The 25,087-nt window shown below is 41.7% G+C and overlaps 1 protein-coding gene across 1 annotated transcript in view; it reads right to left on the minus strand.

Moving 5' to 3' along the window:
* The window catches only part of LOC132528802 (WAS/WASL-interacting protein family member 3-like), a 227,781-nt gene that overhangs the window by 136,790 nt on the left and 65,904 nt on the right, over window positions 1-25,087 (minus strand). The gene's annotated exons all lie outside the window — the stretch shown is intronic.

Consider the following 25,087-nt stretch of genomic DNA (forward strand, 5'->3'; position numbering starts at 1 on the left):
GAATCTGTTATGTATGCCCAGGAGTGCTGTTAGAAATTTTGTTCCTTTGTTTCCATATCTGAAGGATTTAGATATGTGTCTTATCCGGCCAACCCCTAAATCCCCCACTGGTCTAGTTATTACTGCTACACACAACAGAAGTAGGACTTGAAATGGGATCTCGGGAAGGTCATCAATTTTTTTTAACGTATTGAGTATCTGAGAAGAGTGTACACCTAAAGAGCACAAAGAAGGGAGGGGTGGCCAAGCTGCGGTCAAGAAGATGAATCTACAAGAATGATTTTGCTGCAAAGGAGAACCAAAAGTGGAAGTTGAGTATATAAAAGATAAAGCATTAGAAATAAAGGTTGCACGAAAGGCCACAGGTATATGAAAGCCAGAGCGATTTCAGCTTGGGGACACTTGGGACATTACAATATATGCCCAATTGCTCCAGGGACTGAAGGACATAGCAAAAGCCCTGGTGTTTAAAAGAGACGCTCAACCACACATGCAGTTACGATCTTGTTCCCTTATACCTTCCACCTTATTTCTAACCTCCTCGGGTGTCCACCCTTGCACACGTCACATGCATGGCCCTGCTCCTACATCGCTCCCCATGTGCTATCAAGGACACAGGCTGTGGCTTCTGTCCTGCATGGTACCTAATGCTCTAAGTTCGCAATTAATATCAAGCCACTAATAGTTATTAGAGACCTAATATTTTAGACTAACATTAGAATTACATTTAATTAAATTTAATAAATAAATTGTAATGAGTAACATGGAGCTGGAATGTCTCTTTAATGAAATCCATGGAAACATGACTGAGATTATCAAGGTTTTCTATTCAAACTTTTAGAATCAATGTTGGTTATATTTTCCTTCTGATTCCCACTGTAGAACAGAAATGTTTTTTTGATTTTAATTTTTATTGGAGTATAGTTGCTTTACAATATTGTGTTAGTTTATACTGTACAGCAAAGTGAATCAGCTGTGTGTATACACACATCCCCTTTTCTGGATTTCCTTCTCATTTAGGTCACCACAGAGCACTGAGTAGAGTTCCCTGTGCTATACAGTAGGTTCTCATTAGTTATCTATTTTATACATAGTATCAATAGTGTATAGATGTTAATCCCAATCTCCCAATTCATCCTACCACCTCCCTTTCCCCCTTGGTATCCATATGTTTGTTCTCTGTTTGTTCTCTACGTCTGTGTCTCTACAGAAGTGCTTTTAAATATCTCTGGAGTTACAGTTAAGTTTTTTTTTTTTTCACTTGGGATTTTTGTTTTATTTTGTTTTGCTTTGTTGTTTAAAAACCACAGCAATGATGGAGGCTTAAAATAGAAAACTAGTACCTATTTAAATTTATAGTAGAGGTCAAAAAACAATCTGAATTCAAATGAGATTTCTAAAAACACATACATATTTCCTTTCTGATTTCTACAGATTTGTTCACTCCTTAAAAACTTTTATGCTATTTTGGGATTTTTACTGCAAAGCCAAGATAAGTGCTGATTTTTATCTGTTGAGGGTGTTTCCTACTCAGAAAAACAATCCAGGTCAACCACCACAATAATCATAAACACAATGGCCAAGGATACAGAAAAAGAAAATTCATGAGTTCACATCCAGCACATAGGGATCTGACTCAACTTTAAGAAAAAATTAATAATACACACAATCCCCTTCAGTTTTATTGACCATTTAAGGCAACTGAAAGTTTTTATTAACTTTTACTAATTAAATTATTCTGCTTCTTTATTCAAGTGTTAATGAAGTTTTTAAAGTAATGATTTTAGGAGACGCATTTCTAATTACTATTTCTAAAAACATGGCAAACCATGTTCTTACCACATCAAAATTAAGCCATTACTTATAAATGCCCATAATTAGAAATGCAGTATAAATTCTGTTCTAACAAACCAAGCCACTGTGTCTTAAAGATAGGATAGTTAGCACAGATACTATTAAATGGGTGCTATGGTGACAGGTGCCGTAGAGATGTACAGACAGACGGGGTGAGGGGAAAAAGCAGCCCGAAAAAGGAAATTGATTTGTGCAAGCAGAAGAAAAAAAATCTTGAGAATGAGATAGGCAACTGGAGGGAAGAAACAAATCAGCAGAGGGGCTCTTTAACTGATATTAGCAAGGTGTGTTGTAACAAATATTTAGTACAGGTAGTTCTCCCTGTATATCGAGTCTGCCCAATAATGAGTCACTGAAAGGGTTTATTCCTGGATGGCACTGAACTATATATGGAAAGCGCCTTTAAGGAACAGGGAGAAACCTCACTTTGAGTGAAGAGAAAAATCTGACCACAGCATACACTTTAGTTTCAGAGGAACACAGAATCCTTTCCAGTCTGTTTTATACTTACATCGTGAAATGATCACAATTTTCTGCTTAGCACACTCTAACATACAAATGAATAAAAGTGCTGTTTTGTTTTCTTCAAACTTGGCAATAATTCGAGAGGATTTGAGATGATTTTTTTAAAGCTTGTGTTAGAGGACAAAAAATTAGGTACACAGCCTCAACCTCATAAAAAGCTGGGATTATATGACTGTTTTTCCACACACAGTACCTAAAATGAGTTAAGTACTTAGCAGGTGTTCAGAAAGTATTTGTTTAAGAAGAAAGAAAGATGGGAAGGACTGAAGTGTTTCCTTTTGAATTGTAGGCAGAAACTGTTCTAAAACATGTTCATGTCCTAACTCATGTTTCTTATTGCAAAGGCAGCCCCATCAATCACTAATGTCTTCACTCAAATCCAATGGCATTTACTGAGCAGCTACTATGTATGAGGATTGCCCCTTTTGCGTCTGTCACTCAGGATTAGTCTTTAATCCTGCAGCTGCAAAGCCCCAGGGGCCGTGAGCAGATGGGACTAGTAATAGGATTTCATTCGACCCAGTAACACTTTCACTCCATCTGGCATGTTATTCCTGGAACAGTCACTGGAAAAGAAATTGCACTAGGTAAAAACATTAACAAAGCCGGGGTGATGGGTTTCAGTCGAAACTGCATGTGACAAGTTGCTCTTCTGGTCTTACCATCGGCAGCTGCACACCTTTCTTCCACCCGGTTCCGTGTTAGCCTTCCTCTGTCCTTCCACACCTGCATCCTCAATTCATCCTCCTCTTAGACTAATAGTTCTGCCAACTCAGGATCCATCAGTCTCTCCACATCAGCATTAAGCTGTATGGAAAATGAGAGAATGAAGAACAATCTTCCTAAGACTTGGGTCACTTCCCTCCATTCTCATAGGCTTGGATAACTCTATTTAAAGTCCACTCGGCTTCTCCTCCCTGCCTTGTAAGAAGTGTACACTTCTTAAAGATGCCAAATTTCTTTTTCCCCAGACTTTTACCCACCAGACATATATGTTGCAGTTGCTGGAAAAATATTATTAAATGAGAACTTTTTCATGAAAAGAGTAATCATCACCTAGATAAATGAATAAATTTGCTACTACTGCATTTCTTATAAAGATGATAGCAACTCAATGTTGACCAAACTTATTCTTGCTAATGCTTATAAACAAAAATAAAGGTTAAGAACTAACAAAATTTAGTGATTAAAAGAGATCGATTTAAAGTAGAAAAAACAGGAAATAGAACAATATACACTTTTTCTAAGACAAATCTGTTTAAGACATTTAGCTAAAGGAAAATGACACTGATCCAGAAACGTCAATGGCTAGTAGAGAATCACTAATAAAGAAGTTTTATTTTAAGCCTCTGAATTTCCTCTAAAAAGCCAAGATTTTAATATTCTTGGCTTGGACTTACTGTACTAAAAACACAGTAACACAAGGGAGAACAATGAGACATTCCTTAAGAGTTCATTTACTAGGTCAAGTGTGCATTAGAATCTTAATTCTGATCTACAAAATCATTATTCTCTTACAGGTTAACTGAATATTTATATCCATGGACTATTTTAGGACACTTCAGAATTATTGTCATCATGCCCCATTTGCTCCATCTTTAGAATATTTAGAACACACACCAAAAAAGTATAAAGGCCTGTGTTTCTGAAATAATTTCACTTTACTTTTAAAATTGAACACATAAATGTCTGAGAGTGCTATTTTTTAAATTCACTTTCATGACAAACTCTTTATTGAGCCTCAAACTGTAATTCATGAGAAACTTGAGAAACTTCTAAAGATGAATTACATGTCCAACAATTGCCATTAAATTGGAGACACAGAGTTTCCTCCAATAATGAGCACCTATAAGGTTTCTTTATATTATAAAAAAGAAGGAACAGGAGGAAGCGGGGAGAGAAGTGTACAATGAAGAGAAATAGGTGTGTGTAGCCAAGAGACAAGACGGAACTTGAAAGAGCCACGAGACCGTGGCTTAGAAAGATTAAATTTACTCCACGTGACTCCAAAAGGCAGAAAAGGGACCATGAGCACAAAGTCAAGAGAGGAGAGGGGAAACTCTCAACTTACTGTGGTAAAGAAGAACTTCCTATTAAAATGGTATACACGCACTTACGGAGTAACAAACTTAAGATCTTCAAAGGAATTCAAGTAGAAGCTGAAAGACTACTTAGCATGGACACTGAAATTGTGAATTTCTCTACCGGGTGGGAAACAAGGCTAGGAGGCCAGCTCCGTGATTCTCCACTTTACGTGTGTATAGTCACATGTGTTGAACCCTTCTATAAGGTCAAAGAAGTGTAGGTGAGCACTTTTCAATAAATGCATTAGAATTTACATGTCCGGGATGGACGTCTGCATTTCGGTGTCAGCATCCATGTTCCTCCTCTGGTAGCATCAACTTGCTCTTCCCTTTGGAATGACCCAGTCCCTCTGGTCTGAGTGTGGCTGCTCGAAGCCCCACCTCTTCAGTTTGTCTCGTCCTCCTGGCCACAGACATGGGCATGTGACTAAAATCAGACCCAGGCAAATAATCTTGAAGTTTTCATTCAAACTAATGGGGAAGGAAAACTCTTTCTGCGGAGCTAGCTAGGATATAAGGCTGAAGCTTGCTTAAAAGCTATCTTGCCATCATCATAAGGAAAGAGGCTACCCGGAAAAGAGTTAGGAGAGAGAAGAGCTGAAACCTGATGATAACCCCAGGACCCACTGACACCTGGGCTTTTCAGCCATCAGCGAGCAAAGCAGTACATCCTCTCTTCTGCTTTAGGCTAGTTTGCGTTGCCTTTCTGTCACTTGCAACCAAAAAGTCCTAACCAATGTCAAAGGAGGAAATAATGAGAAAGGGAGCTTGAATGTCTAAATACTGGCTAATAATCTAATTCTGTAAGTTTCGACCTTTACAACCTAAAATATTTAGGGTACCTCCTGGTACCGTTGGAACTTTCTCATCTTCTTCATCATGACTATTTTCCAATTCATATGGAACCAGCTTTTCTCCCAGCTTTCTGCCTTGGTATCCCTTAACCTCTCAAGAGGTTCTGTATTGGTTTCTCAATCTCCCAAGAAAGAAATGACATGGGGCACTTCCGAGCGTCATCAGCTGTCCTGTTCACACAAAACAGCCAACTCTCCCCTGTGGCATCAGGCTCACGCAAACCAACTGGAAATTTTCCCTCTAAGTGAACAGACTGTTTCAAAAAACACAGGATTCCAGAAATAGTTTGTCAAGCTGTCCAGGTTTGCTGTTATGAAACCAGTGCCCAGGCCAAAAGAATTAATCTCTTTTCTCCCTGAATCAGAATTTTCTCAATGAGCCTTAGGCCAATTAACCAGGGAGGGCATCGAGAATCTCATCACTCCACACTTATGTCTTCTGCTTTTCTGAGCATTTCTAATCTTTCTTTACATTTTCTAAACAAACTAAGAAATGCTTGATTTTACACATTTTAATACAACCTGGCATGGGTCACTGGTCATCATAATTGTTTCTACCCCTCTATAGAACAAAATAACGTACAAAGAGATTAAAATGCACATACATGTATTCCTGTCTGATGATTATCTAATAATATTAATCACACCACCAATTTTTACAAAAGACATAAACAAGTTTTCTGGAAGAATACGTCTTAACGCCATTTTCCCCTGTTAGTGCAAGTCACGTAAATATCCCCTACCACGTACTTGTGGCAGCTTAGCCGAAACGCAGGCCCTCATAATAGAAATGAAGCATCGGATTTGCTGCACACAGTGCCACGTCCACACAAAGCCTCACACTTCGGACAGGAAGGGAAGAATAATACTGTATCCACTGGTAGCTGCAGGGGGACTTTTCGGGAGACAAAATGGCATTACTTGAGTTGGAATTTGGCCAGGACACTGGGGCTAAATACCCGGACTCTTGTGAAAAGTGCCCTGGGACTGTTAATGCCCTCCAGTCATCAGGACCTCAGTTTTGTGTCTTCTATGAAAAGAAAAGCTGATTAGATCATTTAAGTAAATCTCTCCGTGGGCTTCTTTAGCTTCTGATTATCTAGGTATGCTTTAATCACCGTCAAGACTGCCCTGGTGAAAATTAATGACAGATTAATGTGAGACACTCCAAAAGATATCAAACCACCAAACTATATACCTCGACAATAGATCACATATATATTTTTCATTTGTTCCCCAGGGGATTAATTTAGAGACCCAGCGATTCCCACTTGGACTAAATCATGTTGTTTTAAAGAGTACACAATATCCCAATTACCCTGTTACCCTTATCTTTATGAGTCTCCAAAGGAGGGACAGCCTAAGTGGGGTGATTAGATTTAATACCACAGCCCTGATCCAAGGTCCTGTTTCAACAGACACTCTTTTTTTTTTTCCCTAACAATTACTCTGAACATTAAATCTTCTATGTTATTTACTAAAACACCATGATAAGACTTTAAACACAATTATTCATTTCCTTTGCCATAGAGAAATCTAGGCTCTATTCAAATTCCTTAAGGGAATAAGAAGAAACTGAAAATCTCATTTTAGGTGGTAATAATATTCATAAATATTTCATACTGGCATGCATGTATAAGAAGGGAAACATTTCTTGTATTATGTGAACAAATGCTCTTTAAATACAGGACTGGGGGGAGGACCCTTGAAAATATTAGCAAATGAGTTCTTCCTCCCCCTCTTCATCACTAGTGTCTACTAAAACCCCAAAATGAAACGAATTCATGAATTTCTTCCCCTTTTTTCCCTAAATCTTTATTTTTACCAACACACTCATTCGTCTGCCTGAATGAGTTGTTTTTGTCCTTCCCAGCCTTGACAGAAGGATGTTTTAAGGTTTTCTTTGGCCCACAGGGCAGCTTTGCTGACTCTTGGTTTCCTCGTCTGTAAAAATGGGACAGCTCGAAGAGATCAGTGGTTCTGAACCCAGGCTGTGCATTCAAATCACCTAGGATGCTTTCAAAATTTAAAAAAAAAAAAATGTTTTTAATCCCTTAACCCAGCCCCCTGAGATTCTGATTTGGTTGTTTTAGGTTTAGGGACCCAGCATCTTATCCTTTTTAAAAGTTCTCCAGATGATTCTAATGTGCAGCCAGAGCTAAAAAAAAAAAAATGACTGAATTAGTGTCTCCAGGTTTCTTTCAGTCCTAAAGCTCTCCGTGTCCATCTATTCATATAAGGACCACTTAGCTAACATGTCCAAAACACGGAATGGGCTGGTTTCCTAGGGCTGCCACAACAAATTACCACAAACCTGGAGGCTTAAAACAACAGACATATATTTTCCCACAGTTCTGGAGGCCTGAAGTCTGAAATCAAGATTTTGGCAGGGTTGGTTCTTCCAGGAGGTTCTGAGGGAGAATCCGTTCCATGACTCTCCCCGCATCTGGTGACGCCAGGCCATCCTTGGCGTTCCTTGTCTTCTGGAGGCATCACTCCACTCTCAGCCTCCATCTTCACATGGCCCTCCCCTCTTAGGCCCTGTGTGTCTTCTCCTTTTCTGTCTCTTATAAGGACACTTGTCACTGGATTTAGGGCCGACCGTAATCCAGGATGATCTCATCTAGAGAGCTGCACCTTCATTGCATCTGCAAAGGCCACTATTCCAAAGAGGATCACATGCCGAGACTCTGGGCGGACATATCTTTCAGGGCCACCATTCAACCCACTCCCCTGGAGGTGCCACTTTTATCAGAAGCCAATAACAGAATCCTCTGAAACAGGTGCTAGGACCACTGAAAGGTACACTGCACAGAGGAGACGGGCCACGGGGCTTTTGGCTGCCATCACAGGGAGAACAAGGGACAGAAGGAGGAGAACACGAAGGGTGCAGCAAGGTGGCTCTGGGCCAACTCCCACCAGCAGCTCGGGACTCAGCTGTCAGGTCAATTCTGCTCTAGTTAGAGACAAAATGAGCCGGCACCTCCGCTATGCTGGGACAAAGAAGTGCGTGCTGCGTGGCCTCCATAAAGAGGGACCGCAGAGCTGGAAAGGCCTTCCGTGCGCGCTCAAGAGGCTGTGCATTCCTCAACCCTGGAAAAGGGCCCTCGTTTATGATGTTCAATAATCTCACTACTTTCTTTCTCCTACTATCCCCCCCCCCCCGCAAACAAATCCTCAGACCCAATGGATTTCCATGAATCCTGTTACACATAGCAAGGAGGAAAAGAGACGATGATGCTATAAAATGCCTACTACAACTATAATCTTGTTTTCATGCCAGTTCATGTTATTGCCGTCTTTCAAAGCTATGCTCAAAAATCCTTGCCCCGGGGGCTTCTCTGGTGGCACAGTGGTTGAGAGTCCGCCTGCCGATGCAGGGGACACGGGTTCGTGCCCCGGTCCGGGAAGATCCCACATGCCGCGGAGCGGCTGGGCCCGTGAGCCATGGCCGCTGAGCCTGTGCGTCCAGAGCCTGTGCTCCGCAACAGGAGAGGCCACAACAATGAGAGGCCCACGTACTGCAAAAAAAAAAAAAAAAAAAATCCTCACCCTTTCATGGTTTCTCCCCACCCCCAGTCCTATGGACCATCCCAGTTCATCCTTTAGCATAAACATGCATCATTTTAAGTGTGTCTGCTTGTACTTATAAATATGTTTACGCCACACCTCCTATGCCTGTTTAGACCCAGGCCCAGTGAGGTTGATGGCTCATCACAGGCAGAGATCCTGCCATCGGCTTCTGTGGGATTCCTTTAGGACTATCACCCAAAAAAGAAGAAGAAAAAAGAAAATAAGATAAAAGAAATGTTTCTCTGTTCTGAAATAAGAGTGGCATACCCACTCTCGAAATACAATGATAACATTTTGAATTACAAACCCATGAAGGGATCTAGCAACGAATACTTACATAAATAAATGCTAAGGGGAAAACACCTCTGGAACACCCACCCATTTCTTCATTTCTTTAAAATGGTTGGAGACTAACTGGGCTGTGTCACTGGCTGATAACAGGTGAGCTGTAAACGGAGAGCTTGTTTTTCTTCTTCAATCCCCTGAAGTAACAAGACCTAAGAACAGCTCCGTTGTTAACTTGATTACCTGGGTCTCACACGGTTACATCAGTGATCTGTGATGTTACACCAAATGGCAATGATTTCACATAACCAACCTATCACACTGAGGACAAGAGGTGGCAGGAGCTGTTTTACACTTGCAAACCCAGCCCTTCCCGATGATGTGGCTGCCCCAAAGTGAAAGATTCTGCCCCCGCTCTCTAGCGTGGACTGCCTGTCCAGAGGGTAACCTTCATTTTCTTCGAACCTTAGCTTTCAGCAGTTGTCTACTAAGTTACATCACTCGAATGGTAGATTTTCTCAGCCCAGGGTATCATCCACTTAAATACAGCCACCCTAAGAAAATATCTGCAAATCCTTTATCTGATAAGGGATGGGTATCCAGAGTACACAAAGAACTCCTACAACTCAGCAACAAAATAACAAACAACCCAATTTTAGAATACGCAAAGGACTTGAACAGACGTTTCTCCAAAGGAAATCTACAAATGGCCACTAGTCACATGAAAGGATGCTCAACATCACTAATCATTAGAGAAATGCAAACCAAAACCACAATGAGATACCACTTCACACACATTAAGGTGGCTATTATAAAAAAAGAATACTAACAAGTGTTGGCAAGGATGTGGAGAAATTGGAACCCTTGTTCATTGCAGGCGTGTAAAATGCTGTAGCCGCTGTGGAAAACGGTATGGTAGTTTCTAAAAAAATTAAACATAGAATTACCATATGACCTAGCAACTCCACTTCTGGGTATATATCTAAAAGAACTGAAAGCAGGAACTCCAACAGGAATTTGTGCATCCATGGTCATAGCAGCATTACTCACCACAGCCAAAAAGAGGAAGTAACCCAAGTGCCCATTGATGGGTGAATAAATAAACAAAATGTGATATATACATACAATGGAATACTATTCAGCCTTAAAGAGGAAGGAAGTTCTGACACATGCTAAAACACATGAATCTTGAAGACATTATGCTAAGCGATTTAAGCCAGTCACAAAAGGACAAATACTGTATGATCCCATGTATATGAGGTACCTACAGTGATCAGTTCATAAAGATAGAAAGTGGAATGGTGGGGCTTCCCTGGTGGCGCAGTGGTTGGGAGTCCGCCTGCCGATGCAGGGGACATGGGTTCGTGCCCCGGTCCGGGAAGATCCCACATGCCGCAGTGGCTGGGCCCGTGAGCCATGGCCGATGAGCCTGCGCTCCACAACGGGAGAGGCCACAACAGCGAGAGGCCCGCGTACCGCAAAAAAAAAAAAAAAAAGAAAGAAAGAACAAAAGAGAAAGTGGAATGGTGGTTGCAGTGGCCAGGAGGAGAGGAGAATGGGGAGTTATTGTTTAATGGGTACAGAGTTTCAGTTTGGGAAGATTAAAAAGTTCTAGAGATGGATGGTGGTGATGACTGCACAACAATGTGAACGTACTTAATGCCACAGAACTGAACACTTAAAGACGGTTTAAATAGTAAATTTAAATCATATTTTAATCATAATAAAAATAATATATTAAAATAATAGCCATCCAAATCCAAAAATTATCTACATTATAATACTTATTTTTAAATTAAGGTTGTTAGAGTCTATCTTGCTTTTTGGTCTGAGCAGTACTGAAAAATCATGCTTCATCTACCTTTCTTTTTAAAAAAAAAATGAGGAAAAAGAAATAAAAGCTTCTTACCTCACTTATCCCCTTCGTATTTGCTGCACAGTAAGGTAAGTTTTAAATTACTTTTGAGAGTAAAAATAAAACCACTGTCTTTTTCATAGTTAGAATTCATCCGATGTTCTGTTGGTTCCACTCACCCTCCTGGTGTTCTGTGCCTCACTTCCATCTCGTTCAGAAATCCCCTAGCACCCGTCCGTCCCACCCAATACACCCAGGAGGTAGGAGGAAATCTCTCTCCTCTGGGGTTAATGCCTCTCAGGCACAACAGGATTGACAAAGCTTTTAGCAGCCCAACACCATTCATGACCACAAGAAAGTGCTTTAGCGCTTAGGAAAGCAATACCACAAAGATCGAGTAAAATGAATACTGCAGAGTCAGAGTCACAGCAGGGACGATGAGACACTGACTCTAGAATTCTGGCTCTCACCACAGTCACTATTCTGAAAATCAGGAATGGAGGGGAGGGTGGATATAGATAATGTGTTCTACAGGTGAGAAAAAAGACAAGTAATGGGGAAAGCAACAATTGAGGCTGGAAGTTCATCTCACCTTTTGCATCTAAAAGTAGACCTAAAAGTGAAAACAGCAGCGTAAGTACAAATATATTCTTGTCTTAATGACAGAAGAAGGACACGGATGAAGTAGACGTCTGCATATCTTGAAAATCTTAACATCCTGTGTTACTTACAAAACGTTTGAACAAGTAAAATGTATTTTTTTTAATAATAAATTTTCCAAATTACTATGGTGAGCACTTTTACAATCAGAAAAACAAATCCTCAATATAAAAACTGAAAATATCACCGAGTATAATAAATGTTTTCCTTTCCTAAATATAGTCCTTTTTATTGTCTATACTGTTTAGAATTGTCTATAGTATATATCATCCTGGACCTTCATTCCTGGTCGATGCACCTCGAAATACTTCTCAAATCCCAGCACACAGTCCCATGCTGCTGTTTTTACAAATGACCTGTATACACATACGCAGAGGTATCTACCTCCATGACATGCTCAGTTGGGCAGGTCTTCAACAGTTTCGATTGCTTAATAAAGAAGAATCATCTATCTATACTTTGCCACATGCCAGAGGAAGGTTCATTTCCCAGATCATTCTCTCTCTATCCAGCCAAGGAAAATATCCTTGATTTTTAGAAAAAGAAAGAGACAGAGACGGACACTTGGCCAATGCCCTGGAAGAAGTTGCTGTCTTAGTGTTTCCACTTGCTGATTAGCCTGGTGCCACTTGGTGGCACTGTTGATTCCAGTTTGCTCCCTGATCCAGGGGACGGGTGTATCAATTGATCCAACCATAATAAGCACGTGTGACTCTGGCTGACAGCCTTAATAGAAACATCAGAATGTCTGTATTCCTATCTCCCAAATATAAATGGTAAATCTTATAGTAAAGGCCCTTCTCTTAGAACCTTCCCTTGCTTTTCTATCTAGAAATCCAACCTTCCCATGAAGGTGCCTATCGGCCTGCCTCCGTGAAACCTTCCCTATAAACTCTGGCCGGAGTCTCCCATAGGGCATGGCAATCTGGGAAAGTTATCTTGGGCACCGCCCTGGTAGAGAGACAAGTGGGCAGGGACTGGGAAAGAAAATGCGTTGGTGAAAAGGAAGCAGTGCCACCATCTTGAGATTTTTTTTTAATACAATATAAAACACAGGGAAAACAACACTTTGATAGACTTTCATTTATGTGATTTATTTGGTGGGTGCTTTCACTAAGCCTCCCAATACACCTGTGTGACCATCCTATTCTAGAGACAGGAAGGGAGATTCATAGGGTTAAATAACCTGCTCGAGGGCAGGCACACGGAATTTGTGAGTTGAAGACTGGAACCTCATCCTTTTCTCCAAGCCCCAACCCCACACTGCCTTGACATAACAGGGGCTCTGAAAGAGCTCCCGGGGTGAATATACACAGAGGCCCAGCAACCTCTAACCCAAACCTAAAGACTGAAGAGGGGCAACGACCCCTCATGAAGGTCTGTGGCTCCTATCTTCATTTACCCACTCCCCATGCACCCCACAAACACATAACCACACATATTGAGCTGCATATTCCTCTATTTGTTCAACTTTGTTTTCTTCCTTCAAGATTGCCAAAGTTGTTAATTTTTTAAATATTTCAGTCATACAAACATTTGGAGGAACCAACATACACTGACATACATGATCATTGTTTTGTTCTCTGAACCCCTCGAGGAAGCTCTGCCTCTGTTCTGCGTTGATCTTTCCTCTTTTGTATAATAAGGGGACGTGACAGAAGCCTTGGGCAATGACAAGCTAGAACGCTCAGGGGAGGAGCAGAATATGGATATTTTATATCAATAATTATTATATTATTGCTTTGAACAACATGTATTACGTTCTTTAGTGGTGAGAATAGCATTATATGATGTTGCAGCTAGTAGCTCTGATCACAAATCACCATCAGTGAAGGATAAAACACAGGGAGATGTTTCTGGTGGCTGTGATCTTACTCTCAGCATTTAGTTTATGATGCATATAAAATATGACTGACTATAAAAGAATGATGCTAATCTTTTAACAAACACCACAACTTATATGGACAATAAAAGAAGGTCATCACCTTCTAACTGGGTGCTTTGGAACATTATACACATATTCTTGAGGCTGCTCAAAACTCAGTGAAAGTTCCTCTTTTGATATTACATTCAGTGCCTGAGACATATACTTTTGATTCTTCTCCACTGTGGTAAATATTCATACTTCGAGGGTGGATTTCATTTTCAGAAACAGCTGAGTCATCTGGAACTAAATCTGATACATAAGCTGGAGAAAACTGAACCAAAAATAAGATTCATTCATTGAATTATTCAACAATTATTGCGTTGGACACTATGCCACGTGAAGACAGCCTCAGCTCTTAAGGGGCTCACGGTGGAAATAATACCACTTTCCCAAAGATGTTTAAGTAGCCCTGGTTGCTTTTAAGGAGGACTATGACAGGAGAGTAACAAGGCTGAGTTTCCGAACTGGCTCGTAAAGCAGTTATAAAAGCAGTCCCAGAAGGAGGTGTTCCAAACCTGTCTGAGCAACAGAACTTCAGTGGCATCAATGGCACGAGCATGTGACCTCCCAACAGGGCTATTCCCACAAAGGATACTCGCCCAGAGAGTAACATTCTGGTATGTGTTACTTTACAATTTGATCCAGTATTACTTTACCATCACATCTACTAAGCCCAGCAAAACTGCAGTTATGGGTTATGATACTGAATGATAAGAAATCGTTCCATTTGTTTCCTAAGCTGGCCTAAAAATCAAGGTGGCCACCATTAAAGGTAGGGGAGAGCTACAGTGCCTTACAGGATGGCAGAGCCTCCCACGGGTGTGGGGTGCGAAAGACAGCCAGCACAGTGACATGCAACTTAGTATACGGGGGGGGGGGGGTGTCAAATAAGTAAATATATAGAAGATGACAGGAGCCAGGCTTCGGAAGCAGCAACACCCCAATAGCGATAAGCATACCTAATGCCCTAATGCTTGGTTTCTAAAACCATTCTTCACTAAAAGAAACCAGGGATCCTTGGAGAAATAGATGATTCCAAAGATGGACAGGGAGAATATCAGATGAGCCTAGAATACCTTAATGTGTCAGAAACTAAGGAGGTGCCTAAAGAATGACAGAATTGTGTCAAAAAGACACAGAAACTTGCTTATATGGGGTCACACTAGCCAGGTGTGGGACCATTTTAGGACCAAAATAAATAATGATAGTGATGGATTATAACCCACTGAATTAAATAGGAAATCATAAGTCTGTACTGATAAAAATACACGAATGGGGCTTCCCCGGTGGCGCAGTGGTTGAGAGTCCGCCTGCCGATGCAGGGGACGTGGGTTCGTGCCCCGGTCCGGGAAGATCCCACATGCCGCGGAGCGGCTGGGCCCGTGAGCCATGGCCGCTGAGCCTGCGCGTCCGGAGTCTGTGCTCCGCAACGGGAGAGGCCACAACAGTGAGAGGCCCGCGTACCGCAAAAAAAAAAAAAAAAAAAAAAAAACCATGAACGAACAAATTAAAAGTCTGGTGAGAGGACCGGGATGCATATCTAGTCTCAAAGGACTCTCTACAAAGTTCGTATTAATTACAAAGGGGAAAAAAGTAATTTTACAGAGGAGAAGGCTGGCAGACATGACCTTAATCAAGTGATTAAGTGAACATCACCAGTAATGGATCAAATCAAAAATGTGTGTCACCTGGTAGGAGGCAATGAAAAGAATACAGCACCATGTCCATGGAATCCCTGCCTGCGAAGCCTAACCTCAATACAGTCATGAAGACACATCAGCCAAACTCAAGTTGAGGAACATCAACTGACCTTCAAAATCATCATGAAAGTCACTGAATGACTAAGGAATCGTTGCCGGTTGAAGGAAGCTAAAGAAACAGGACAAGGAAATGCAGCAGATGACTCTAGACTGGATGCTTCTGCTCTAAAGGGTATTAGGACAACTGGCAAAACGGGAATGGGGTCTGAGGATCAGATGACAGCAACAAATCAGTAGTAGTCTCTTGATTTTGATGGTTGTACTGTGACTATGTAGGAGAATGCCCTGGCTTATAAGAAAGCCACACTAAAATATCCGGTGGTGACGCGGCATCATGCTGGCATCTTACTCTCAAATGGTTCAGGGGCAAAAGAAATGTTTTTTATAGTGTACTTTAAAACCTTTGTAAGTTTGAGATTTTTTCCCAAAAAAAGTTTAAAACAAAGAATGTGTTAAGAGAGTAGAATAAATAGTCTGATGCCGCAACTGGCCATCCCCTCATCCCACTCCATTGCCCAGCTTGGTCCTATACCAGCGAACTAGCACAGGAGGGAAGAATACTGTCCCTATCCCTAAGGACTTGAAAATACGCTTATCTTAAAAGGGAAAATTACAGGAAATGCAGGAGGGATGTGCCCTTTTCCTGCTGACTGCTTCATAGACCAAGGACCACAGCGATAAGTATAAACATTAATGCTTACCAGAGGCCAGCAGAGCCCCGTTGGGTATAAAAGCTTTAAAGATTTTTAGGGTATAAGAATATAAAGTAAGTTAGGAGGGCCTATCTAGGCAGACCCGGGGCAGCACGGAGTGACCCCAGGGCAAGCAAGAGTCTATTTAAACTGGTTGAACTGCGTAGCTGTTGTATCTGTCCAGGAAGCTTCCCGGTTCCTCTTCTGGGGACAGAGCCCACCCCTCCCCACCACCACAACAGTCATCTGTCTAAGGGGTACATATGACCCACAATCCGAGTTCTTCCTGAAGTATGTATACAACGCTAGAAGAAAGACGCTCTCTCTTTGCGCTGTGGTCCCTCAGCTCTCCCTACAACTCTAACAGATCTGGTACCCTTCCAGAGCCAGTGTTCCCTTTCCTACTGAAGCCACTGTAGACTGGGTTTCTCTCACTTGTCCCCACAGAGTCATGACTAATACAGCTGCCATCTCAGAAAAAGACAGTCTCTGGTGTAAAGCTGTAACCTGAATTTCCAGCACCAGGTCCCACATACCTGGGTACCATATGCTGGCTTCCAGGCCCTAACCAACTGCTGGATGCATAAACCAGCCACTGAGGTCTCAGACTGATGGAACTGAGATTAAATCCTAGAGTCCAGAGAATGGGAGTGGCCTTGAGTCGTCCTCAAATTTCTCTGCCCCTTTAATTCAACCACAAATGCCCGGTTCTGCTCAGTACATCTGTTTATGGTCTAGGTGTTGGATGCAGTTGTATACATTGTTGCCTTGTTCCCCAACTGCCTTATATATACTGTTCCTCTCCTCGGTGACACTTTAACTGTTTTATGGGCAAGAACCTAGACTCCCTTTCTCTCTGCCTGCTGAATGGACACTCAATAAACACAACTGAATGGTTGCCCAAGTATAAAAAGATCAGATTAAAGCTCAAGGCTCTGAGTGAAAAAATGAGACTCACAATAGCTGAAGAGTCTCACTACAAACTCACAGTGCCTTATTCGGGATAGACTTCCAAGAAACACTGAATGAATGAAGTAACCTTGCCGTCTTCCTCCTGTTAAATCCCCAGCAACATTCGCCAGAGCACCGGGGTCACACACTCCTGCCTGGGGCGTGCCTGCTTGCTGCCAAACCTTGACGTGAATTTAACCACCTGGTCTGGTCATGGTTCTTGGTCAACTCATTAGGAAGCCTGGCGGGGAGTTTATGCATGGCTAGCCCTGTCGCACATGAATGCTTTTTAGAGAAGAGACCAGTGGGTTAGTGCAGAAAAATGTGAAAGGGTTATGCCCATCTGATCTCCTCTCTGCTTAGGCAGCCTCACCGTGCTTGTCACCCTCGCTGTGCCTAAACAGCTTCCTCCCAGCTGTGAACCAATACCGTGAACTCTCAGAAGACAAACGACCGCAGATTTGGAAAGAATCACCTCTAAAGCTGCTCAGCTTCCATGCGAGGACCCCTTTTCTTTCTTATGCTCCATCGCATTCTATTCTTGAAATCTCTGTATTTTTTCCAAAAGTATAATATACTTCAGAGACTTTATTAATTCCATCAGCTTTCTTCTCATTGTTTTAAAAACACTGAATTTTTTACCACAGAGTATTTTAAACAGCGTTTTTAAAACACCAAACACGTAAATGCTCATTTAATTAAGACATTAAAACCATTTTATCTCCATAAAGATTAAAAAGTTTACTTTTGTTAAAGTAAAATTTTATTCTAATATACATACACAAATATGAAAATATATATATACACAAATGAACCCCATGACAGCCAGACAACAGGATATTTCTTCCTCATTGGCATCATACTCTGCAGGGTAGACAAGTCTCTCAGACATCATGAATAAACATAAAAATATTTTAGATACATTGGGGAGAGGTGGAAATGGAAATGTGCACTTTTTCATTTAGGATTTTCTTAAAATAGGCTACTTTGCCTTATCTTCAAAATACTCCTTTGATAAAATGTATTTTGAAAAAAAATCCATAAATATGTATTCACTGGTCAGGATTTAGTATTCTACTGGTGCAGTGATATAGAAAAGAAACTAAAGAGACAGGAGCAGTACCATTGATTGTGCTTCACCATAATTTTCACAGGAATTTAAAGGTTCAATTCTATGCTGTTTATTATTAGGGCCAATATAAAATAGAGCTCATTTGTATTTTGTGTTTTGTGTTTAGAAATACCCCACAGTCGATATTAGCTTATGCAAAGCTGCACAATTTTTGTAAGGAGAAATCAATGACTGGTAGATTTCTAACTTTGTAGCAATTGCGTTAAGACCCCATAACTCAAACAGCATGATGCTATTTCTACAAGGTTACCAATGCTCTTTATCTGTTTCCCTGAAAAAATTTTTCTTTAAAACACTGAAACCAAAGAATGGCTTGGAGATTGTGTTTCTGAAGGTGCAAATTAGAAATAAGACTTCTGGTGAAACTAAAAATCAAGAATAGTTACCAGTAATAAGGAATCTAGTCACAGCTCGTATAACTGCCAACCCTAGGGAAAATGGAAAGCCAACCTCATCTCCCTCTAGAACCACAGGCCCTGCCCTCACCACAAATACATCACACACTTTCATGCCTGGGCAACTTGGTGCTCACTGTCTGTTCCCCCACCCCCAGGGTCAATCCTAACCAACTTGTTTGTCTGCTAAACTATCCATCTAGACTCCCAACTACTTCTTTTGCAAGGGATCTTTCTTAATCCACCATCTACTCTCCCTCACCAAGAATCTGCCTGCCTCTCTCCTCTGAGCTTCTATCATATCTGGGTACACCTACAGGAAAACACAAGACACAGTGTTCACATTCATTTATTTTTCTACCTCTGTGTACTCCTGGAGGACAGAGAGAGTTAACATCTCCTTGTGCCCCCAGTGACTAGCAATGTCTAATGTTGTCAACAATAAGTTTGTTGAATGACTGAATGACTGGGGTTTTTGAAAACTAAGACTGTTTTTTACCTCACTTTTACTTTTTTTTTCCTATATATATATTTATTTTTGGCTGCGTTGGGTCTTCCTTGCTGTGCACAGGCTTCTCATTGCAGTGGCTTCTCTTGTTGCCGAGCACGGGCTCTAGGCACGTGGGCTCAGTAGTTGTGGCTCGCGGGCTCTAGAGTGCAGGCTCGGTAGTTGTGGCGCACGGGCTTAGTTGCTCCGCGGCATGTGGGATCTTCCCGGACCAGAGCTCGAACCAGTGTCCCCTGCATTGGCAGGTGGGTTCTTAAGTACTGCGTCACCAGGGAAGTCCCTCACTTTTACTTTTTATGGTTAAGTTTCATAAGACAACCCTGCCCTGTTGGGGTATAATACATAATTAAACTTTTCTTCTTGATGACTCAAGTTCATCCTCATTCGATAAATTATCACTGAGGCCCTCTGGCTACTGATTCATACAGGACGGCGCGCTGCAATCCTAAAAGCCTCCCTATGGCAGGGATTTATGAACTCTTGTGTCATTTCTTAAGTTTTCTGTCTCCTTCTTTTTCAGACTTTCTCTTCAGCCTGTTTTCAGTAGAACTGCCTCTAGTAGTGTTCACAATCCACCTCTCTTAATTAGTAGCCTGTAATCGGCTAAAGCGGAGGAATTTGATAACTAAGCTTGTTAAACCTGTGCAACTAACACTAAAGCCTTTGAAGTGGTGCCTATAAAGCAATAATGTCTTGGGGCTCCGGTATTTGGAATGTGTGACAGCTACTTCAGATGTCTGAGATCTTGGAAATTACATGACGTTTACTCCACCCTGGTTTGCAGTCCTGACCTCCACATCATTGAGATTTTATAACAATTAAGCACCTGAGATATGATTTTCCATAATCCATCATTAGAAGAAAAAAAATTCGCATGGAAATCACTCAGAAACTGAAAGTTTAAAACAAATTAAATGGCTCCTGATACATTCTGAAGTCAGCTAATCGATTTCTGTTCTGAATCTGACCGTTTGTAAAACAGAAACCACCACAGTAGATATTGTCTACCAATCAGGATAGGCTTGATTACGCTGTGGGGACAAACAACCCAAAATTATCAGTGTCTCCCACTGACAGCAGTTTTTTTTCTCACTCATGCTACATGTCTACCACGAATCACCTAAGGGTCCACATTCTCACCCTGGGACCCAAATATCTATCTCCATGTCGTCACTCCTAGTGTTCAGGAAGAGATGAAGAGCACCACATACTGGTTCATAAAACTTCTGCCCAGAAGTGACACCATCACCTCTGCCTTCATTTCATTGGCCAAGGTAAGTCAATGGCCATTCCTGAGTCCAGCCAGGCCAGAAGGAACAATCCTCCTGCAGGGAACGGAAGCATGGGAAAGGAAACTGGAATATTCGGTCGACAGAAACACAGTTGACTACAGTGACTACAGGAGGCAGATATCAGTCACAGGTGCTGCCAGCAAAGAATAATGACAGCACCCCTTCCCACAGAGGATGGACTTGACCTCAGAATCTCGCTGACCCCAACATTCCAGAAAACTGACTGAAGCTGGCAAGTGAAATAAAAAGTATTTGCCAACCCTTCTCCAGAGTCGAATAATCCAATGTCCGGGGTTAAAGGAAGGCTTCCCAGAAGTAACATCTGAAATGAGCACAGGCGACGTCCTAAGCGGGTAACGAAGACGAAAAGGCTGTTTGAGGCAGAAGCAGCAGCACATGCAAAGCTCTGGGGGTGGGATGGTGTGGTTCAAAATGAGGGTGACACAGCACTCCCCATGAAGAAAGACGGAGCTGGAACTCATGTGGTGACAGAGGAGAGTGAAAAAGTGAGACATAACAAGGAGATCTAGTTGATCTGACAGGATCTTATAGGGGATGAAGGAGAAGAAATCAAAGCTGACATTGGTTTTTCTGTCCTGAGCAGAGTCTGGAGGACACTGACATTCAGGAACGAGGCACAAGGAAGGAGGAACAGGCCTATGGGGGAAATACGAGGCCATTCCTAGGCACAAGAAGTCTGAGTTGCTCAAGGGACCCGCATTTACACATGTAAGTGGGGGCGTGTCCAGGGCACAGCTGGAGAACTCAAGGTGAGTTGAGAGCTGAACGCCAAAAACGGACCATCGGCTTAGAGATGGTAACTGAAGTCCGGGATCCAATGAGCCTGTTCAGGGAGCAATCAGAGTGGGAAGCACCAGAGCTTCTGGGGAAGTTTCAAGGTCAGAGCTCAGGGGAACCAGCACTGGAGAAAGGAGAGAGATGAGCGCGGGAGAGAAAGCCGGAGGCACAGAGACCCAGAAAGATGGACTGAAGAGGAGCCTCCGAGTTTACCCCAAAAGTGGGGTACTAGCGACCTGTGAAGAGCAGGGGAGAGTCGGGGGGTTAAGGACAGGCGTGAGGCTGCCAGAAGCGGCTAGAAGAGCGAACGGGAAGTGGGAGGGCAAGGACCGCCCTTCACTCACCACCACGCCCCAAGCACAGCTCCGCCTTCCTCCCGTACCCCGCCTCCTCCCAGACACAAGCAATCGCTCCTCTGAATGAAAGTCCCCGTGAGAGTTAAAAGAAGAAAATGAAAACAGACGTGTCTTTCTAAGAAAAATAATTTCATGGTTCTAATATTTAAGGTAACCTTTTGTAGCACTGTGCCTTCTTTTAAACTTAAAAATGATTGCACGTCATGTTTTACTGCGTGGTGAAGATACAAAGCACACGCACTGCCTCTAGATCGATGACTCCCAAGCTCATACTCCCAGCCCGGATCTCTGGCCCCCACGTTCCGGCTGTCCGTGGGTGTCCCGCTCGCCACTCACACCTAACCTGGCCAAGGCTGACCGCTGCATCTCCCCCAGGGGCACTGTGAGCCCCGGGAAAATGGAATTCCTGCCCAGTCAGACAAATACGGCACTTAAGCTGTTCAAACAACATTTTAAATCAACTATACTTCAATAAAATAAGTTTAGGTTGTTCAAGAGCCTCTATCTCCGCAGTGGACTGCTTACAAAACAGTATCGCCCCAAGAATCTCTGCCTGATAAAACTGCAAACATAGATTCTTGCTATAAACAAAGATAATGTCTATCTTCTCAAGCACAAGTACTTGGGCATTCCCTCCTCTGTTTTTTCCCCTTAATTATAAGAATATATTTTTAGAATGAACAAATCAGTCACACTTAACATTTTTCTTTTAGTCCTTATCCACCTCGCTGACCTGTGTTACACCAAGACACCTGAGGCCAAGGGCCAGGGATTAGGAATCAGAAAGCCGAGCAGCCTCGCTGCCCCCATCCAGTTTTGTTATTAGCCATTTCCCACCTGGCTCAGAACTCACCTTTCATGCTTACTGGTCCCTGCTGTTCACTTCCTGCTCTTCAGCCTAAATACATATCCCTACTGAGCTTTAGACATACACATCCAACTGGCTAGCAGACACTTCAGACTCAACACGACCTAAGTCAAGTTCATCTCACACACACGCGGTGCCCCACCGCCATCTCATCAATCATCCCAACTAGAACCTCAGCATAACTTTGACTTCTCCCTCTCCTCTACAGCCCAAGGTCAATTCCACCCCCTGAATCGCTCAAATCTGTCTGTAGATTTCCCTTCCTACCACCGCTGTCTGGGTCCAAGCCTCCATCCTCTCTGTGCCGGCTTACTAAAATAGCCCCTGACCACAAGGAAGCAAGGAAACAAGGCAGTACTTCACAATTAGCTAAGAAGACTTCATGAGTCTACAAGTGGAATTCTGGTGTTGTGGGGCTGGGTGGCAGGGGGGAGGTTGCCCCTTGTAGTGTCTCAATCATAACATTTATCCTGTTGGAACATTTGAACTTAGATCCTTATTTTCCTCAAAAAAAGAAAAAAATCTTGAGTGTTTAATGTAGCTGTGACATTTCAATAAATGGAAGAATAAAGGATCAAGAATCATAGCTAGATTTTGTTTTTTCTACTACACAGAAATGGAGTATGAGACTAATAAGTAGCCTACAAAATACAGTGTCAATACAAAACAAAAACACATCCTTATCCAATCAGCTTTCGGGTACCTTCAAGTTTCTTCTAAAATTTTCCCCAAATTCAATCATGTAGCCTCCATCTCTCCAACTGAGATTCTTCGTAACTTATGCTTGAATTGCTACTACAGGACAGTTAGTTTTTCTTCATCTTGTATTTGCTACTGATATTTAACCCATAATTAATATAATCTTACAGCATATAATTTTTTTAATTTGTTAAGGTCGACTTGAATTTTTTCATATTTTACAAAGTATCGGCAACTCCATGAAATCTGCGAATTTGACGTCATATTCTCTAATTCTTAATCAAATTACCCACAGAAATATTAAGCAGAACTGGGCCTTATGTTCTATCACTCCTCATATCATTTCATTGCTTGTGCAAACAAATATAAATGTTCTATGGATGTGACACTCATTCATTTATAAACCATTACTAGAGTCAAGAGAAAGTATCAGCTTGCTAAAGTTAAGATGAACACAGCTATTATTGTCCCGTGGTTTATCTGTCCTGTACACAGAAGGCAGTTAGATTAGTCTACTGCTATTTAGTTTATACAAAACTCAGTTGGTAACTAGGTTCCTCCAGAAATGATAGTAAAATTATTTGACAATTTGATCCGATATGTCTTCTATTTATCATCTATGTATTCAATGTTAGTCTGAGTTATCTATAATTTCCATGGTCAAATCTATTTTGGCTGTGTCTTTTTAAGCTAGTCACAACACTTAACATATTTTAATTCTCACGGACTTTTCTTTATCTACACAATTTATAAAATAATAATGGCACCTGCCAGTTCCTTCAGTACCCAGCGTGCCTGACTAATACAAATAGTTCCAGTTCTTCCAAGCACTTTTTAACTCTTTTTCTATTTTGACTCTTTGCTTTCATCAAAACTGGGAACTGCTCCAGGCCCCTTCACATCTGATATCTCTTATGAAGAGTGAATTGAATAAGACATTAAAAGCCTCTGCCTTTTCACCAGCTTCTGTTATCAGTTTTCTCATCCTGTCCATCAGGGACCCATGCCAAGCAACTGGTGAAATTATATTACAACAAAGTCTTTCTGAAACTTGCAGTAACTAGCCCAGATGGACAGGGTCCAAAGTGGACTCACAGGAGATTCTCCCTGAGCTGGGAAAAGTTTATAACAGGAGAATAGGAGGGAATATAGATTGCTTTTTTTCAATTCATTGTATTTTATTTTTTCTTGGCTTCTTGTGCACCTTCCAAGAGGAAGAAAAAGGAGGGAAAAAATTTTAAGCCCATCTCTAGTAATTTAAAATCAGGTCAGTCCTTTTTTTTTTTTTCATTTTAACACAAACAAATGAAGATTCTTCAAGATTTGGTCTCCTTTCACCTGGCTGTGTCTATCTTGGTGACTCAGAGGAGAAGCATTTGGCAAAGAAATGCATGGTGGCGCCAGAGCGTTTGAGGCATTTTATTAGAGGACCATGAGTTTTAAGGGTAGAAAGGAGAGAAGTCAGCAGGAGAAGGTGGTTTCTGGTCTCCCTTAGTTTGCTTCGGTCTCCTCCTCCCATCACACAGCACTTTGAAAAAACTAGGTACCCAGCGCCAAGCTCATCAGCCCTCCACCAGCAGTGAAAAAACTCCATCAGTGTTTATTCAGTCTGCTAAGCCCGTGAAAACTGAATAACATTTCCAGAATGTCGCTCTTGCCAACAAGCTGAAATAGGAGAAAGAATGTGCAACTATATGTGGTCAAAACTTTTTAAGTGCTTTCTTCAAGATTAAAGAGTTGATAGAATCAAGAAAAGGGAAAAGATACGTAGGCCCTCTTTGGCTCCCGTATGCACAAATCTCTATCTTGATCAAATACATGTAAGTTCACCCACTAGAGGAGGAAAAAAGTATTTCTTCCTGAAATATCTACTGCTTCATACACAAATCAATACACGTCTTGTGAAAATCTTTTTTTAAAATGTCCTAGACCAGTTTACTAAGCCTCTACTGCAGGTGTTTTTCATACTCCATGAATCACACCAAAGTTCTCGCTGACCTTCTTTTGTACAGAGATAAT

Source organism: Lagenorhynchus albirostris, chromosome 1 (genome assembly GCF_949774975.1).
Source record: "Lagenorhynchus albirostris chromosome 1, mLagAlb1.1, whole genome shotgun sequence".
Lineage (NCBI taxonomy): Eukaryota > Metazoa > Chordata > Mammalia > Artiodactyla > Delphinidae > Lagenorhynchus > Lagenorhynchus albirostris.